The sequence below is a fragment of the Gymnodraco acuticeps genome, unplaced genomic scaffold (genome assembly GCF_902827175.1).
Source record: "Gymnodraco acuticeps unplaced genomic scaffold, fGymAcu1.1, whole genome shotgun sequence".
NCBI classification, from domain to species: domain Eukaryota; kingdom Metazoa; phylum Chordata; class Actinopteri; order Perciformes; family Bathydraconidae; genus Gymnodraco; species Gymnodraco acuticeps.
Window position 1 is genome coordinate 1,858,490 of NW_022989913.1, and position 16,688 is coordinate 1,875,177.

The following is a 16,688-nucleotide window of genomic DNA, read 5'->3' on the forward strand; positions in this document are numbered from 1 at the left end:
TCTTTTTATTTTGAAATTCAGTTCCTGACGGACGCCAAAAAAGCCCGAGATTATGGAATTAAACCAATAAATAAAAGCAAGGATAATTGTGTGTTATAGGTGAGTAAATAACAGTGTGTTATTTTGAAAAGAATAACGAATTAGAAGGAACAAAATATTTGAAAATACAGATTTCCGTATCCTGAGGCTCTGAGCCCCATTTATTTTCCTCACAGACGGCAACAAAAGTCTGAAATTATACGATTTAAAATAAAAGCAATAACTGTGGCTTGATATTGAGTAAGAACATGTTTTTATGAACCACACAGCTTCCGGTCTTCCACGACCCGACAGGAGAAAAAGACGTGCTGCGGGCAGTAGAAATACATTGCTTTTAAAATCGTGCTGTGCAACACGAAAAAAAGGGGCAAATCGTGTTGGTGAACACGAATTAATAGATTAAAAATCGTGTTGGTGAACACGAAATGCCGTGAGATTGGGTTGCTCTGCAGGATGCTGAACTGCATGCAATCCTCGCTACGTCAACCACAAGGTGTGCAGAGTTTCAGTGATGGCCTCGGTTCATTTGACAGAAAAGGTACACAGCAAACTTTCTACTTATTGCTATTTTTGTTGTGTTTTATTGAGTTCTACTTCAGTCATTTCACTCCACTGATAATCTCAGAGACATGTCTCCGATTTGTGGCTACAGAGGTGAACAAGAGGTGAACTCACAAAAGGTGCAGAAATTGCCACAGTGACTTATTGCTTTTGAATGTTGCCGTCTCGAAACACACTGAGGTTGCTAAGGCGATACTGATGAAGTGGTGTAACACCTAATGCCAAAGAGCTATACTCTGTCAGAATCTCTGAATGTTACAAATAGATTAATTTGGTACACATAATGTTAACATATTTTGAATATCCTACAGTATAGGCTTTTAAAACTTTCATAACAAAATCCCCTCGATATAAAGACACAAATTGGCAATACAAATCCAAATAATTCAGGATGACATTTCATTTTGTTGAATACATTTCCATAGGTTATAGTAAGTGATTTTAGGATTATTTAAGGCTCTGTTAGTGCATTCCCTTAGTGCAGGTTGTTGATACTTTCAGCATTAACACTTAAACATTCAACCAAATGGTGTGTTGAAAGCTCTATTTTCTAAAGAATCATGAAACCAAGAACTCCTGGGTCAAGACCAGTTGGTGAGTTTTTTTACACATCATTGTTGTCTTTGTCTTCCCGTCTCTTGCATAAATAAATGAGTGGGCTTTCTCTCAGTAGAAAACCCTTTTACCTTAAGCTTTGTAAAAGCATCTAATAGTTCCTGTTTAAGTGATTTGTCATGTGACAGCCTGGAGTTTATTCATTTGATGGATTCTCAGAATTACTGCTTCAATCACATTTCTTCGAGTTGCCTTCAGGCAATTATAGGACAAAAGAATGTTACAAAACCTTTTACAGAGTTGAAGATGAAGCATTATTAACTAATTAACATCTCTAGCACTGCTGGTTTAAGGATTTTTTTTCTGATAAAATGCATTAGTCTGTCAGATAGAAAGATTGTCCACTGCAGTCCTTTTGAGATAAATTAAGCGACTATTAACAATACAATCTGTAATGACTATTGGTAAATCAATCCAGCTACAGCTAAGCGTTGTTCCCTTTAAGTGTAAAAGAGCGTGACTACAGTGATTCCTACATTATTCAATATTTCACTCATATCCATACTGATCTCCTTCTGTATTTGAGACATTTTGCTGATGCTTTTATTAAAACTAACTTTCAGGTATTGTTGCCACACATTAAACATAATGAATCCAGGAAAAACATGACTACCGTGGGAACATTAACAGTGCAGAGGTCAGGGCCACAATGCTCTGACGATATTTCAGTGAGAATAATTCTATTGCTTGTTTTGACAGAACTTTTGTTCGATTTTATGAATATACTGTAGATTGCCTAGATTTGTCCTCAACCCCTTGACCGCTTTCTGTGCAGCCCATGCAGTCTGTAGCTCTAGCCACCTTGAGCCAATGACCTCATCAACGTGCAACACAAAGGAACAGGAATGACAGGCTTTTCATTATTGCCCAGCCATTGTGCCGCAGGGGGAAATCAATTATAAAAACACGACTAACAGCAAAGATAACAGTGGTGTCCTCTATTGTGTTGGAACGAGCTAACTTTTTTTTCCCTCAAGGGTCTCTTGACCAGTCCGGCATCACCTTGGTGCAATTTGCTCCCCATCTCAAATCCCATTGCCTTTTGGAATTGGATTTACCTGACTCATTCACACAGTGAATGGACTCTGCTTCCAGTGAAAAAACCAGCAAGATTCTGTGTGAAATTGCCTGAGGAGTCAGGAGGTTTTGGATTTGTCAGGTACCTCTCTCTGTCTGCCATTAACCTTCTAACAGGAAGAATGTCCTCATTACTGGGAAGGACTGGGGGCTTCTGGTAGGGATGGAAAAGGAAGTGAGAGCATGAGCTGGACACAAACAAGGACGGGACATGCGAAGGTTGGGAATGGTAGTGAAGAGCATACATGCACACCATGAGCTTAGGATAAAGGCAAGTCATTTATGTAGCTTCATATCTTCTGGTAATACAAAGTCAAGTACTACAAGTCATAGTATGAAGATATCATTTATTGGTTTAGAAACAAAACGCCACACTTTTGATTTAATGAGGACACAAGGATTCTTTTTCTTGAATAATATAATTTAGATGTAGACTGTAAAGCACAGAACCAACACGAGTATATTTCTCATAGTTGTAAAATGTTGAGACTGCAAAAGTCAGCTGAACAACATACTGAAGGCTTTTCACAAGCTCTGGGACCTTGATTCCCCGATGAGCAGCTTCTAAATAAGATAATGACATCAGCACACAGCGGGAAATAGGCTCAATCAGCATGACTCCAAATCGGCATAGATGCATTTTTCTTTAACAGTGAACTGGTTTTCAGTCACTGAAAACAGATCCCAAATATAATAGATTGTCCTTATGTTGTAGAGAAATCCTAACCAGGCATAATGACAAACAAACCACTGATATATGCAGTGTGAAGAACAACATGTTCAGGCTTGCATTACAGTCGAGTTCAATTTTCTAACTCTCATCAATGTTGAGGTCATTGTACAGCAATGCCAGTGTGTGCTATTACACTCTATACACAGTAATATCAATCATGGTAACAGCATTATGCTCTTAGCCAGCCATGTTGGAACAGGCAGTACATACATTAACACGAAATGCTGCCCATATCCACAAAGCCCACTGGCAGTAAGATATTTACAGTACCATGTTTCCCGCAGTAAAGCATTGTGGTTTAAAAATAATGATCTACAGTACAATATAAAAACAAAAAGGTTTGTTTACATTCATCCAGCTTACTACTTTAGCTATAATACGATATAATATGATTCTATTATGATGCAAATAGTAATTTAACCATTTATAAAATGGATGAAAAAGGTATTGTATCGCTTCCACTAAAGAAGAACCTGCCCAAAACATGGCCGATTGAAAGGCTTAAAATAGTGTTACTGTTGATACAAAACAAATTGATATTCTATTAAGAAAGTCAAAATGATGATCCTCTATTGTAACTACATATGATTGGCCTTCTTTGTTTTAGCTGTAGAGAGAAAGATAAACAGCTGAAGGGACATCTACACCATGATGCTTGTACGAAGACACATACTTATTATGATGCCACGTCATTGTTCCAACGGCCTGTTATTTCAAAACCCCAACGGTGGACAAAAAGTCCCTTTGGACCAAATCTGACCACCAGTTGTTCGGACAAACAAACTCCCATTGTTCCGAATGTCCAAAGCTTAGAGAAAACACACTTTCCTGCCACAAACAGATACACACTCAGCATCAGGAGGATATGTCTCCTACAGTTCTCCCACACTACACCACTCCTTCACTACAGGCTCTGTAACTATTTCACCAGCACTTACAATGGTATGAATATATCTGCACTTTCATGTTGTAAGAAGTTTGAATCTTTATGGTTTTTGCAGTTATTACAGGTTGCTTGGATACAAGTATCATCCAAATGAAATGTAATGTAATGAAGATGATTATGTCCTATGGCATTGGCATACTGGCCTACTCCTGCTACCAACAAATTCAATTAACTATAGCAAAGAGTACTAGCCAATCAAATGCAGAGTAGGGAGGATCCTGCTTTCACTATAGTAGAAAGGTAACATGATACAATGATGTCAGTTTAAATAATAATTAGCCATGTGCACCTGTTTGTTACAAGGAGAATGTGGAGAGCAATGACACGTCAGAACAATGGGATGTTGTTTTCTGGATAACGGACAATCAGACAAATGGGTTCTCGGTCCAATGGGACATTTTCCGACTATGGGGGTTTAGGAATAATGGCATCTCTGAACAATAGGCAGTAGCCCTGATTGTAGTGTATGTGTATCTGACACCCACAAGTTAAAAAACAATGACCCTGTCTATATTTAATCTATTTTACACCCCAACATGTTTGATCCCTCTGACCCCTACTCATCAACTCATCTACAATTTTTTTTTTTTTTGTAGTGTTGTTGTTGCTTCCACAAGTTCAATCTGCTTGTTTCTTGCTTACACAAGCTGAATATCAGGCTGTTTGCCAGCAATGTGTGCAACCTGTTTTGAATAAAGGGTGATTTTCTGGCAGGCTCGACGCCTTACCTCATCCACAGGGAAAGGTAATTGCCGGTTGAAAAAGATCATTCTATAATCTTCTGAGACGTAGCTTGCTGCTATCCCACGAGAAAGTCCTGTCAGATTAATGAAAATGTTACCCATCAGCAGTGACTGTGAGGTTGGCAAACAGCCCCAAAACAATAGCTGTTGATCATTAGAATTTGAGTTGGATTCAGATTGAAACCCTTTATCATCTGTAAAGCTAATTCAGGCTGACGGGACGAAGCAGACTAAACAAAGAAGTTCAATACACTTCACTGAGTGGAAACCCATCCAGGGTCATTTGTAAAAGTCAAAGTTATCTTTGAAAAGAAAATGTAACATAACAGTAAATAGGTTTCCTTTCTGGCAAAATGGAAATTCAATGCCAAACGAACAGCCAGATAAATCAACGTGATTTCCAATGTATTCGATTGTATTTTGGATCACAAGGGAATAGCTTGTTTTTCTTATTGATTTCAGTTAACTTTGCACTGCTTACAAAGGAATCAGTGAAGTAGAAAATATGTGGTGAGTTTTTGAATTGCTTGGTCATTGGTATTATTGCATATCAGTTTTTCACTTCACAGACTAAGTATTTGTCATTTAACAACACAAAGGGAACAGACAAATGGATCAGGGAAGTGATATATGTATGACTAACACTTCTTATGTGCCTCTTACAGTTACTTTCAGGTAGAAATCATCACATCAATAACACCTGTTTTGTGTTATTTCCTGTTGTGTTGAAATCAAGACCTTCTCAGCGTTCTGGCATGTTGTCTTTTCAAAAGCAGTATTTTTCATCAACACAAGTCAGTAGTGAGAGCAATTACCGTCATACATCTTCATCTCAGTGGAAATATGACAGGCAAATTAGTTTTACGGTATATGCGCTGCTGATGTCAGTATAATCTGATCAAACACTCTCACATACACACACACACACACACACACACACACACACACACACACACACACACACACACACACACACACACACACACACACACACACACACACACACACACACACACACACACACACACACACACACACACACACACACACACACACACACACACGGCACAAACAAAACAGATGTAGGACTAATGACCCACTCGCAGAGTAAATGACAGTTCAAATAGGTTTAGAGCAATCTGGAATCAGATAAATGGACCTAATCTTGTTCTGGCCGGGACCCTGGCCGGGAAATGGCTCCTGACACCTGAGACCCTGCAACACGTCAAGGCTCAATTGGGGCTGGAGGCACAAGCCCATACATCTCCATTTTAGATGACAAGACACAAATCTGGATCCTCAAGCAGAAGAAAGCCTGCGAGGGTCAGTTGTGGTTTAGTGTGAGATTAAAAGGAGGAGAAGAACAGGAGGTTGTCGTGGTCAACAGAGATGCAATGTGTACGTTCACTTTAGGCTTCATTAAGGGTAAATGATTACTCAATCCACGTTGCTTTACTGAGAGGGCTGCTTATTTTTTTCCTCCTGCTACAGTGTATCATCAGAGGATTAAAACCCGTTTAATTTCTCCATCTTCAAACATCTAGGGATAATTACAAGCATTCATTTTAGATTGTTTAACTGAAACACTCTTATCCACAGTTTTAAGTTATCACGAAGAGATGTAAACCAGATATGGCCACTTTAATCAAAGTAGGAATATTGTATATTTATTATCATGTTATTGCATAAATCAAACTTGTGTGCATCGGAATACAAGATAAATGCAAATGAATAATAATGTTTAGTACTGCAATCATTAAAGTAATTGATTAATCTGTCAAATTGTATTTCTGAAGCAAAAGTGGCAAAAAAAAAAATCATCCGTTCTATCTTAGCAAATATTAGGATTTGCTGCCTTTTTACATGTGTTTATTAATAAATGACAACATTTAAAATAATGGTGTTTTAAAGAGCCCCGAGTGCTCCTGCAGGGTCAGTGAAGAGAAACGGAGAACTAAAGTGGATCTGCCACCTGTGCAGGAAACACTGAAATGTGATGTCAGATGACAGAGAAATGCCAGTCTCTAATATTCACCCCATCACCTTCAATGGCCGCCCCGGACACACCTCATAAGATGAGAGCCAGATAGCAAAGATCAAAGTTGGAAATTGCTGGCAGGAGACATGTTGGAGAGGAGGAGAGGGGAGCTGAGGTCCAGGAGGAGAGAGAGACAGAGAGAGAGCTGCCAGCCTCCTGTCAGGCCCTGATATGAATCCACACTGACATCCAGGTCAGGTGTCATAGGCAGGTCACATTTAATTGGGATGTTCACCGATGATAGGTGTAATTCTCTAAGCAGTCTACGAGCTCCAGGTGGTACAGAGTAATAGTTGCTTAGGGTTAGAAATAAGGTCACATTAGGGTAGATGTAAGAGTAAAACTGAAGTGAGATAAGGATTGGAGCTTGAATAAACTTCAACTTTTACTTCTTTAGGACATTTTACAATACATTTTAAATTAGGCTTTATTGGCTCTCATATTAGTGGTTGTTGTTATCTTTCTTATTTATTCTCACTATCATTGGTTAACTGAAGCCTCATCTGTAAACTACCAGCGGACAGATGCTCAGCTGATTCCTAATGACAACATTTCGTTCTACCTGACACAACATAAACCTCCTACTTAAGCAGAATAAGGCCTGGCAATTGTTGTCTTGGTGTTCGCTGAAGGTAATGAATGACTACAGTTATAATTGCTTCTCAAAGAATCCAAGAATAACAGTTCAGTTGGATCAACTCTCATTAAGAATGTTATTGTCATAAAGGAGGATGCGGGAACATATGTCTGATTCAACTGGTCACATAATTAGTAGTTATATTGTTCAATATTACGTTACCAAACAATTATTATATTCTGTGACTTTCAAGAGCAATTCGTTTATTTAATCCAAACAATTGGAATTGGGCATGTTGTTTAAGCACACGGACACCTATATAGTGTAAATATGAATGCATGAGTATGAACTTGATTTAGATGTGTTGTTGTTGAATATAATAGAATGTAGATGATGTGGTAAATACCATGTCTTTGAGCAGTAGGGGATTTGATCCTACTCAAACAAATACCTTTGTTGCCAATCATCTTAATTTTTCCTGTTGAGCATAAAAACAGTAAACAAATTAAATCCTCAAACCAAAACAAGATGTGACTAATAGTATGAGCTGTTATGGGAGCGTATCACTTTTATGATCCTTCTATCTCTCCACCTGTCAGTCTCAGGTCAGATTTTTTTATTTGACTGATTGCTTTAAAAAGACCGGCCGGCTTTTCCCGCCAGCTGTATAACAGAACATTGAACTCGGTACGATCCAATGCAGAGCTCGTCGCACAGAGATCCTCAGATGGGGTCCTTCTGATCATTCCAACATGTAAGTTTGAAGAATAAAAGTGACCCTGCTTTCGCTACCAGAGCGGCAACTCTTTGGAGCAACCTGCCAGGGGAGATGAGAGGATGAAACACCAAACCTTGTTTTAAGTTTCACCTTAAAAGATATTGTTTACAGATACTGGCTTTTTCTTTTTATGGATATTTTATAGTGGTTCTGTTTAATTTCTTTTTGGGCTCATTTATTTGTTGTTGTATTATTTATATCATTTTAAGTGAGGCACCACGTAAATGTGTTAAAAATCTGTATTTAAAATGTAGCTTATAATTGGTTTTGGACTAAAATCATCAAAGTAGCACTGCGATTTGCCGTTGTGAGATACATCGGTTCACTTGGTGGTTAGAGAGACAATATTATGGCAATTTCTCTCATGTCATTTTTAATTATCGCATCACAGATTATAACCATGCTACTGATAAACCCAGTTTAATTAAAGCATACATAATTATGCTCTCTGAGTAGGGCCATGTATCACCCACAACATGTCAGTGTCAGTAAATATTTAGGACAACTGAATGTAAAGGAAAATCGTGTCTTTGCTTCAGGCTATAAAGATATATAGATACATAACAGCTTGATTACATTATTTGTTAGCTTGAGTGATAATTGATCAAGAAACCTTTAAACGCACATCTGCTCCAAGAAGATAACTATTCAAGATTTCACAAGGTCGAAAAAACTCAAGGCTCACAGATTAATACAGCCATAAATCGAGTGTAAAACCGCAATTCTTATCTGATACAGACAGTGAAGTTCACATCACCCATGATGCATCAGTGGAGCAGCCTCAAAAACACTGTTTGTTTATGATCAAGTAAAAGGTCCCATTATGTGTGCAGACATATTACAGGTTTATGCTTTTTTTCATTCCTTCTTAAGGCTACCTGTTCTTAAGGCTACCTGTTCTTAAGGCTACCTGTTCTTAAGGCTACCTGTTCTTAAGGCTACCTGTTCTTAAGGCTACCTCTTCTTAAGGCTACCTGTTCTTAAGGCTACCTCTTCTTAAGGCTACCTGTTCTTAAGGCTACCTGTTCTTAAGGCTACCTGTTCTTAAGGCTACCTGTTCTTAAGGCTACCTCTTCTTAAGGCTACCTGTTCTTAAGGCTACCTGTTCTTAAGGCTACCTGTTCTTAAGGCTACCTGTTCTTAAGGCTACCTGTTCTTAAGGCTACCTGTTCTTAAGGCTACCTGTTCTTAAGGCTACCTGTTCTTAAGGCTACCTGTTCTTAAGGCTACCTGTTCTTAAGGCTACCTGTTCTTAAGGCTACCTGTTCTTAAGGCTACCTGTTCTTAAGGCTACCTGTTCTTAAGGCTACCTGTTCTTAAGGCTACCTGTTCTTAAGGCTACCTGTTCTTAAGGCTACCTGTTCTTAAGGCTACCTGTTCTTAAGGCTACCTGTTCTTAAGGCTACCTGTTCTTAAGGCTACCTGTTCTTAAGGCTACCTGTTCTTAAGGCTACCTGTTCTTAAGGCTACCTGTTCTTAAGGCTACCTGTTCTTAAGGCTACCTGTTCTTAAGGCTACCTGTTCTTAAGGCTACCTGTTCTTAAGGCTACCTGTTCTTAAGGCTACCTGTTCTTAAGGCTACCTGTTCTTAAGGCTACCTGTTCTTAAGGCTACCTGTTCTTAAGGCTACCTGTTCTTAAGGCTACCTTTTCTTAAGGCTACCTGTTCTTAAGGCTACCTGTTCTTAATGTTACCTGTTCTTAAGGCTACCTGTTCTTAAGGCTACCTTTTCTTAGCCATTTCCATTAGGAGCCCGTGACATTTCAGAGACGTATTTGGACAGCCGCTGTGTGCTGAAAGATACCGATCAAATTTGTCTCATTCAACAAGGGGATGGAGTTTGATACTCTTTCATTAGCTTTGTTGGCTTTGCAATTCGTTACACGGGAGGGCAGATTCAAGTGGAAATAGAGAGTGTGACACATGGGGGGATTAAGATGTATTCTTTTAATTAGGATGTTAAACATGACAGATTAGTCGTGGCAATTACATGCTTATTCAAACATATGTAAAGATGGCAGATTACACCATAGATGCAACATTCCTGTAATTATTAAGGGTTCTAACCTGTCTTGTAAAGCAAACAATTCCAACTGCAATATCATCTCAATTACTCTCAATCTCAAGACAAACATAACGTGTGAAGGTGGATGCTTAATGGTCAACTCTCAGTGGCTCATTACCTTATGTTTATGAAAAGTTGGAAATGCTATCCTTGCCCATTTCCTCCAGTTTTACTGCACAGTGTTTTATCTTCCTAAGTGTCTAATGTACAGCAAAGTATCACATTCCATGGCAAACAACCGGATATGTTCCAGTTACTCATTAGTGCTAAACAATACCGGGATGATGACTCCAGTCTAGCATCACCCTCCGAACTGATTGCAGTGAAACATTCAGACGTCTGGAGGAAACGTTTGAATGACATCTCAAGCCTTCCCTTTACAGAACCAGACGTGAAATTACGAACTCAGGACAAGACATGTGCCGATCATAACAATTCCAAACGAGTCCCTCCAATTTCACGGCAATGACTCTTGCATAAAGTGTAAGGTGACAGTGTATACAGACTGACATCAGTGTCACTTTTTTCCCCACTTCATTATAATTAATCGCATATCTCTGGGGCACACGAGAGAAGCGAGTTACAAGCAGGACGGCTGTAATCTGACATTGATGTACCGCAAAAATGGAAGTCCTCGTTCACCTTCCCTTTGTTCCGGGGAAAGGGAAGTGGTGTGTGAAAGGGTGTAATTAATGAACCTACAAATAGCTCCAGTTTCATTTAATGACAATCTATGTGTTAAGAGGCAGTACCCTTTGTTCCTGTGGATGTGGGAGTGCTGGCAACACTGGCTCCCAATAGAGTCCTGACAGGTAATTCTGCATTTTGAAATGGTAATGAAGCAGAATGCATCGCTGGATTACACCTAAGGGACTCACATGTTGAGCGCCCTTCAGGGTGTCAAAATGTAACGCTCTTGATCATGAACTGGCAGCCGAGTATCAGCGGGTGAGAAGTTTGAGAACTGTATCTGTGTGACTTACCCCAGGGCCTCGCCAATGCAGCCAATTTCTAATTGCTGCTTTAAACAGGGCAAAGGAAGCTGGCATGACAAATTGCATCAAAACAAGTCTGTAGGCTGGCGCTCAGTTAATTTGTGAGACACAGAGATGTATTTGGTGCCAGGAAGAGCTCAAGCGTAATGAATATAATTTCCCAGGTAGCAACTTGCAGATGATGTGTTCGGCTGTATGCTCAATGCATCGCACGACAGGCAGGCTGCTCCTTGTCCCATTTAAGCTCAACATAGGAAATGCAGTATGTATACTCCTACTGAATATGATGGGTGTTATGAAAAGGAAACACTTTTGGCTTCTCCTTTCATTAAAAATGCCATAAATGATGTGCTTTCTTCTTCTGAGAGATTTTACACGTCCAGTGTTTAATTAACTTTTCACATCACACTAATTCTGAGACCATATCTCAGTCTCTTATCTGTCAGTCCAAATAAAGTTTCTGGCACCATCGCTGCCCATCTATTTTCACAATACGCTTATCTCAGTGCCTGAAAGATTCTCATTGTTCCCACGCTAATCCTCCCAATCTTCAACATGACTCAGAAGTGAACCACACTCTCCTGTGCCAATACAATTCTGTTCTGTATTATCCTCCGACAGGAGCCACACGCCACTTTTCCCTCGGAAACAATGCGCCCAAGATGACTCCTTGTCTGCCAAACAGATGATAAAGTGGCCAGCTGTGAATTCTAATAATGCTCACTGGCAAACATCGAATCAAAGGAGCAGTGAAAGATATAATGACGCACATTGTTAAAATGAAGCTCATTGTATTACATAACATTGGGTGAAGCTGATAAAGAAAAGGTCTGCTTTCACATTGAGTCAAACTGTTGTGCCCACATCAGTTGTAGAACTTGGACAACCACAAACATCATATATAGTTAAGTATATACATTCTGGTGGATAACTAGGGGGTATAGTTAGTTGAGTTTTGTCAACGGGTTACAGTACATAACATGTCACTAGCAGCTTCAGTCCATGTTATGCATGATCCTTGACCAGACTTCGTCATTCAAAACCTTCAAAGTCAATTGGGATCAATTCAAAGGAATGTGATGCATTCTTTGGGAGGGGTTGGTCAGGGTGAGCTGCTGTCAACCTTCATAGTCACAGGAATGTAGTCATTATGGTAAAGGATGCTGGCAGCCTTAATACAAAATCATGGCAAGCTGTTACATTCCAGTGCAAGTGTGGGTGCTTTTCAGTGTGGCCCCTAATCTCCAAGGTCTATTTCGGACATCACATTGGTCCCCAAGGTCCCCTTACTCCATGTGTCTCTATCTCCATCTGACCAACTGCACACTGTCATATAATACACTGTCTGCCTTTAATTACTGTCTGGAAGTATCAGGGTTAAGGGTCGCACATTCCAGTGGGAGCCCCTGTGTGCATGTGTGTACCGTATGTCGGCGTACGTGAGTGTCTCGGCTCAAATGTGCAGAATGTCCTTTGTATGACGGCCGGGGTATTGAGGGAAGTGCTGAATTCCACTGCACATTTTCCCCTTGCTCATCACGTATCACACACCCTTGACCTGCAACTTTATCAGCCGCTCTGACCTGTTTTAGGAGTGTAAATAGGTCGCAAGAAGCCACCAGGAAGCCCCGGGAATGTGTCGGGGGTGTGATTGCAAGGGTCTAATTTAAGTATGAGAACAAATTCTGAAATGATATCAGACACAATTTAATCCGCTCTGATATGCAACCCAACCCCCCAAAAAGGTTTGTTGTCCTTGAGGTTAAAGCGCTGCTATCCCTGCGGCTCAACTTCTACTTTCCCTGACAAGAGACACGATTAGCCAGCTGTACTAAAGACCAAACTGCTCTAGGCAGCTCATTTTAGCTCTTATCTAAAAGGGAAAAGGTACATTTATTTCCACATGGAGGTAAAAGCCGTAAGCTATTGGCTTTAACAGGAAACCATCGCTGTGAGTGTATTCTACACGCCTACTATCTAAACTGTAAGGCCATTGCTGTGTGTGAACATGAGAGTAGAAACAAAGGAAGCCAGACAGACATCTGAATAAATCACCCTGTCATTTTATTACAAATATGATGCCATAAATCAGCTGGTGGCCTTTCATGCTCTACTGTCACCGGCAAGCTGTCAGTCCGTCCGGGCTATAAATTAAAGCAAACAAACGTTGGTGTCAGGCTACAGTAATTGGGTTTGCTGTCTGTTGTTATATTTTCTTATCTGGTGAGTTGTTATGCGTAATCATAAAATTCAATGACTATACATAATGGTGTTTTCATGACTGGAAGACAAGCACAGGGGTGGATTTGAATACACTTTAGCTGAGATTTAGCGGCTCTGCCTTCGACGTTGTGACCAGCATCATTTTTTATTGAGATTTTATTAAATGCTCAGAGTCGCCTGGGCAATTCCACACAGGCAGATATAACATATTGTAGAATGCTAATGCATCGCTCCCTGAAAACATAATCTAGCGACTGGACAGAAATAGGCAGTTTATCATGGGATCTGTTGACTAAACTGTCTCAGACCATTAAGCAAATCCCTGAGATACTGATTACTAACGGGGACAAAAACATAAAATGCAAATGCTTACAATGACTGTAAGGTGCAGCGCCATGATGCACATCCACTCAATCAGGGGAAATAAATTATGTAATTTTTGATGATGGTGCAAAAAAAAGGACTTCTTCACACTTACTTTGAGGATTTGGACATTTTCATTACAAGAAGGTGCACAAAGGATATCAAGCCTACTATTCAATACAACATGCAAACTGTTGAATTATGAATGATGCACTTTAAGTGAAAGCATGAGGGCATGTATTGATTAGGCCTCCCACATCTGTTATATGACCCATAGATTATCACATGATCTGTACAGATTGCCTTACGTTTAGCGCTTCTCTGGCGAGACAACTGAGCTCAGGAGGCCTCCTTCCGATGCAAGACGCGTTGATCCACTGATGAGGTGATCGTTACTGTTCATGACTTGACCTTGACCATGTTCAGGGCAATATGAAGCTGGTAAGGATGCATATGGTTTTAGGAACAACAATTAACAGCAGTTACAAGTAGCAGCTAATTCAGTTAGCGCTGCAACTAAGGATCAAGCAAAAGGATAAATGACTCAAACTATTCATGTACCAATCCACCTCTAAGATTAAAGTTACTGTAAATATGTTATAGTTAACTTTGATCTGTATTAATACATTACACAATCATGAAGACACCAATAAACAAAAGGTGCAACAGGCATGCTGATATTGACAATGGGCTAACTTTATATCAACAAGGCTAAAAGAAAATGTCTCTTGCCGTTTGTTTCACCTGATTGATAAACATCAACATGTCCAAATATCCACATGCACGGGGGGTTGTGACACCTACAGTGTACATACCGTTCACATACAGACAAGGTCGGGATGATAACATAAAATAATTTTCTGAGAAGTCCCATCTGAAAGATAGGGTACAGTATAAAGCTGCCACTATTTTTTTTTCTAATCCAACCTAGGCTTAGGTGCCTTCTCTCCCACCGAGTTGCCTTATCGTCCTCAAGCATCTGTTTTTGAAGCCAGGCAGCTTAAGCACAGATTAATGGTGAGTCTAGAGTTCTTGCGGTGAGGGCACAAAACAGAAGTCATGGCTTGAATTTTGGCACCAAGACCTTCATCCAGTGAGTGGCCATTATCAGCAACATATCTATTAGGATGCTGAGACGGCAAGTTTACCAACATTGGCGCTTTAACTTAATTTATCGTTATACTATTCAATTATTTTGGCAGCAACGCTTTGAATTGAGGACCCAATTGGTGTTCACTGCACAGTAACTCCAATTCCATTTAGAACATTTGCTGGCTTCTTTTGTTTTGCTGGTGTGCGATACATTGGTGCAAATGTGCTGTAATAAGATAGTTGTCTTGTACTTTCATTACCACTTTCATTATCTTCAAAAAACGCTGAAACAGCTTCTGTTGTATATGGTGCTGTAATACAGGCCTACTGGCATTTATTACCCAATCAATACTCACCTTAATCTAATTTAGTGGGAAGTAGTGAACTCTTTCACTGTACCCCCTCCCCCTTCTCATTGAGCCGGGCTCTGGTAAAAAGGCCTCTCTTTCTCTCATTCTACTGCCAGGCCTTTCATGCGACAGACAGATACAATGTTCCTGAAGCCCTGCAGTGACTGTTCTCACGCTTTTCCCCTCGCTGCTATGAAGAAAGGAAAAAAGGGGGTCTTTTCCCGAGCCCTTTCTCTTTCTTTCCCCCAGGACAAGAGGGTTGGAGGATAGGAGGGGTTTGGAGATCCAGCCCCCTCTGTGCACCCAAAGTGTTGCTGTGACCCCGCATGCCATGCTTGCTTCCCAATCTACCCAATCGCTGCAAAATGAGCCGATTGAAAGTCTTTTTTTGTCGTGCAAAGTGAGCACAGTATGAAACGGTCGCTGTGACACGGTGAACGTGCATGGACTACCAGACATGATGTTTAAACAAAGATGAGAAACACGCTGCATTACCTTCCCTAGCCTGGCACAATGACAGCTCTCTCATCATTCTCTGCTATTTCCAGGAAAAATAGACTGCAGAGAAGACCCCTGAGTTTAGGTCTAACTATGTTTATATCTTTTCATTATATATTTTTTTCTTGCTCTTGCAGATTTATATACCTCTCTTAATCTCATTTGAAGCTGCCTTTTAAATGCAATTGCAATCTCCACATTGCACTAGCAATCATGGAGCCATCGCTGGACCACATGCTGTGCAAGTAGCGATTCAAACGGGTAATTCCTATGCAAATCTTGCATTAGAAGCAAAGCCATTAGGCTTAATGCATTAGAGACATTTAAACATGAAATGCTCATAATCTGATCTCCTAATCTTGTGGACTGGTTGACTTGTTGACAATTGACTAACAAAGAAGATCCATGGTTATTAGCCTGTAACCTCAGATTATATGACACACTTTTAGGCATGGTTGGGCCCTATACAGTCCATGTTTACTATGATATTCCCCTGTATCAAAAGTAATAGAAGCCGGCCAAAACACCCTCTTTGTGCCCTGATTTCTACTGATTTTTCTCCCAACCACAGCACTTAGTGGGTGCTGATTGCAGTCCAAATTACCACTACACACTGTCAAAGCAAAGGTTCAGAGACATTTTAGAGAAATACTGTGAATGACATTGTAGAGCAGGGGTCGGCAACAGGCAGACCGCGGTCCGGATCCGGACCCAGACGCCGACCTATATGGACCCGGACTTATAATCAATACATTAATAGGGGATTTCAATTTTGACGGGACGATTCTATTTTAACCGCTGCCGACAGGGGCCGAAAGAAACGAGTGAGCGATACAGGGAGAGAAACACAGAAGAAGAGATGAGAGAGCAGCAGAGAGAAGCGGAGAGGAAAGTGAGTGAAGAGAATAATTAGTGATACAGGGAGAGGAGAGTGAACAGGCGTGTTAGCGGCAGACAGGGAGAGACAAATAATTACACATGGCGCTCTCCAAGAA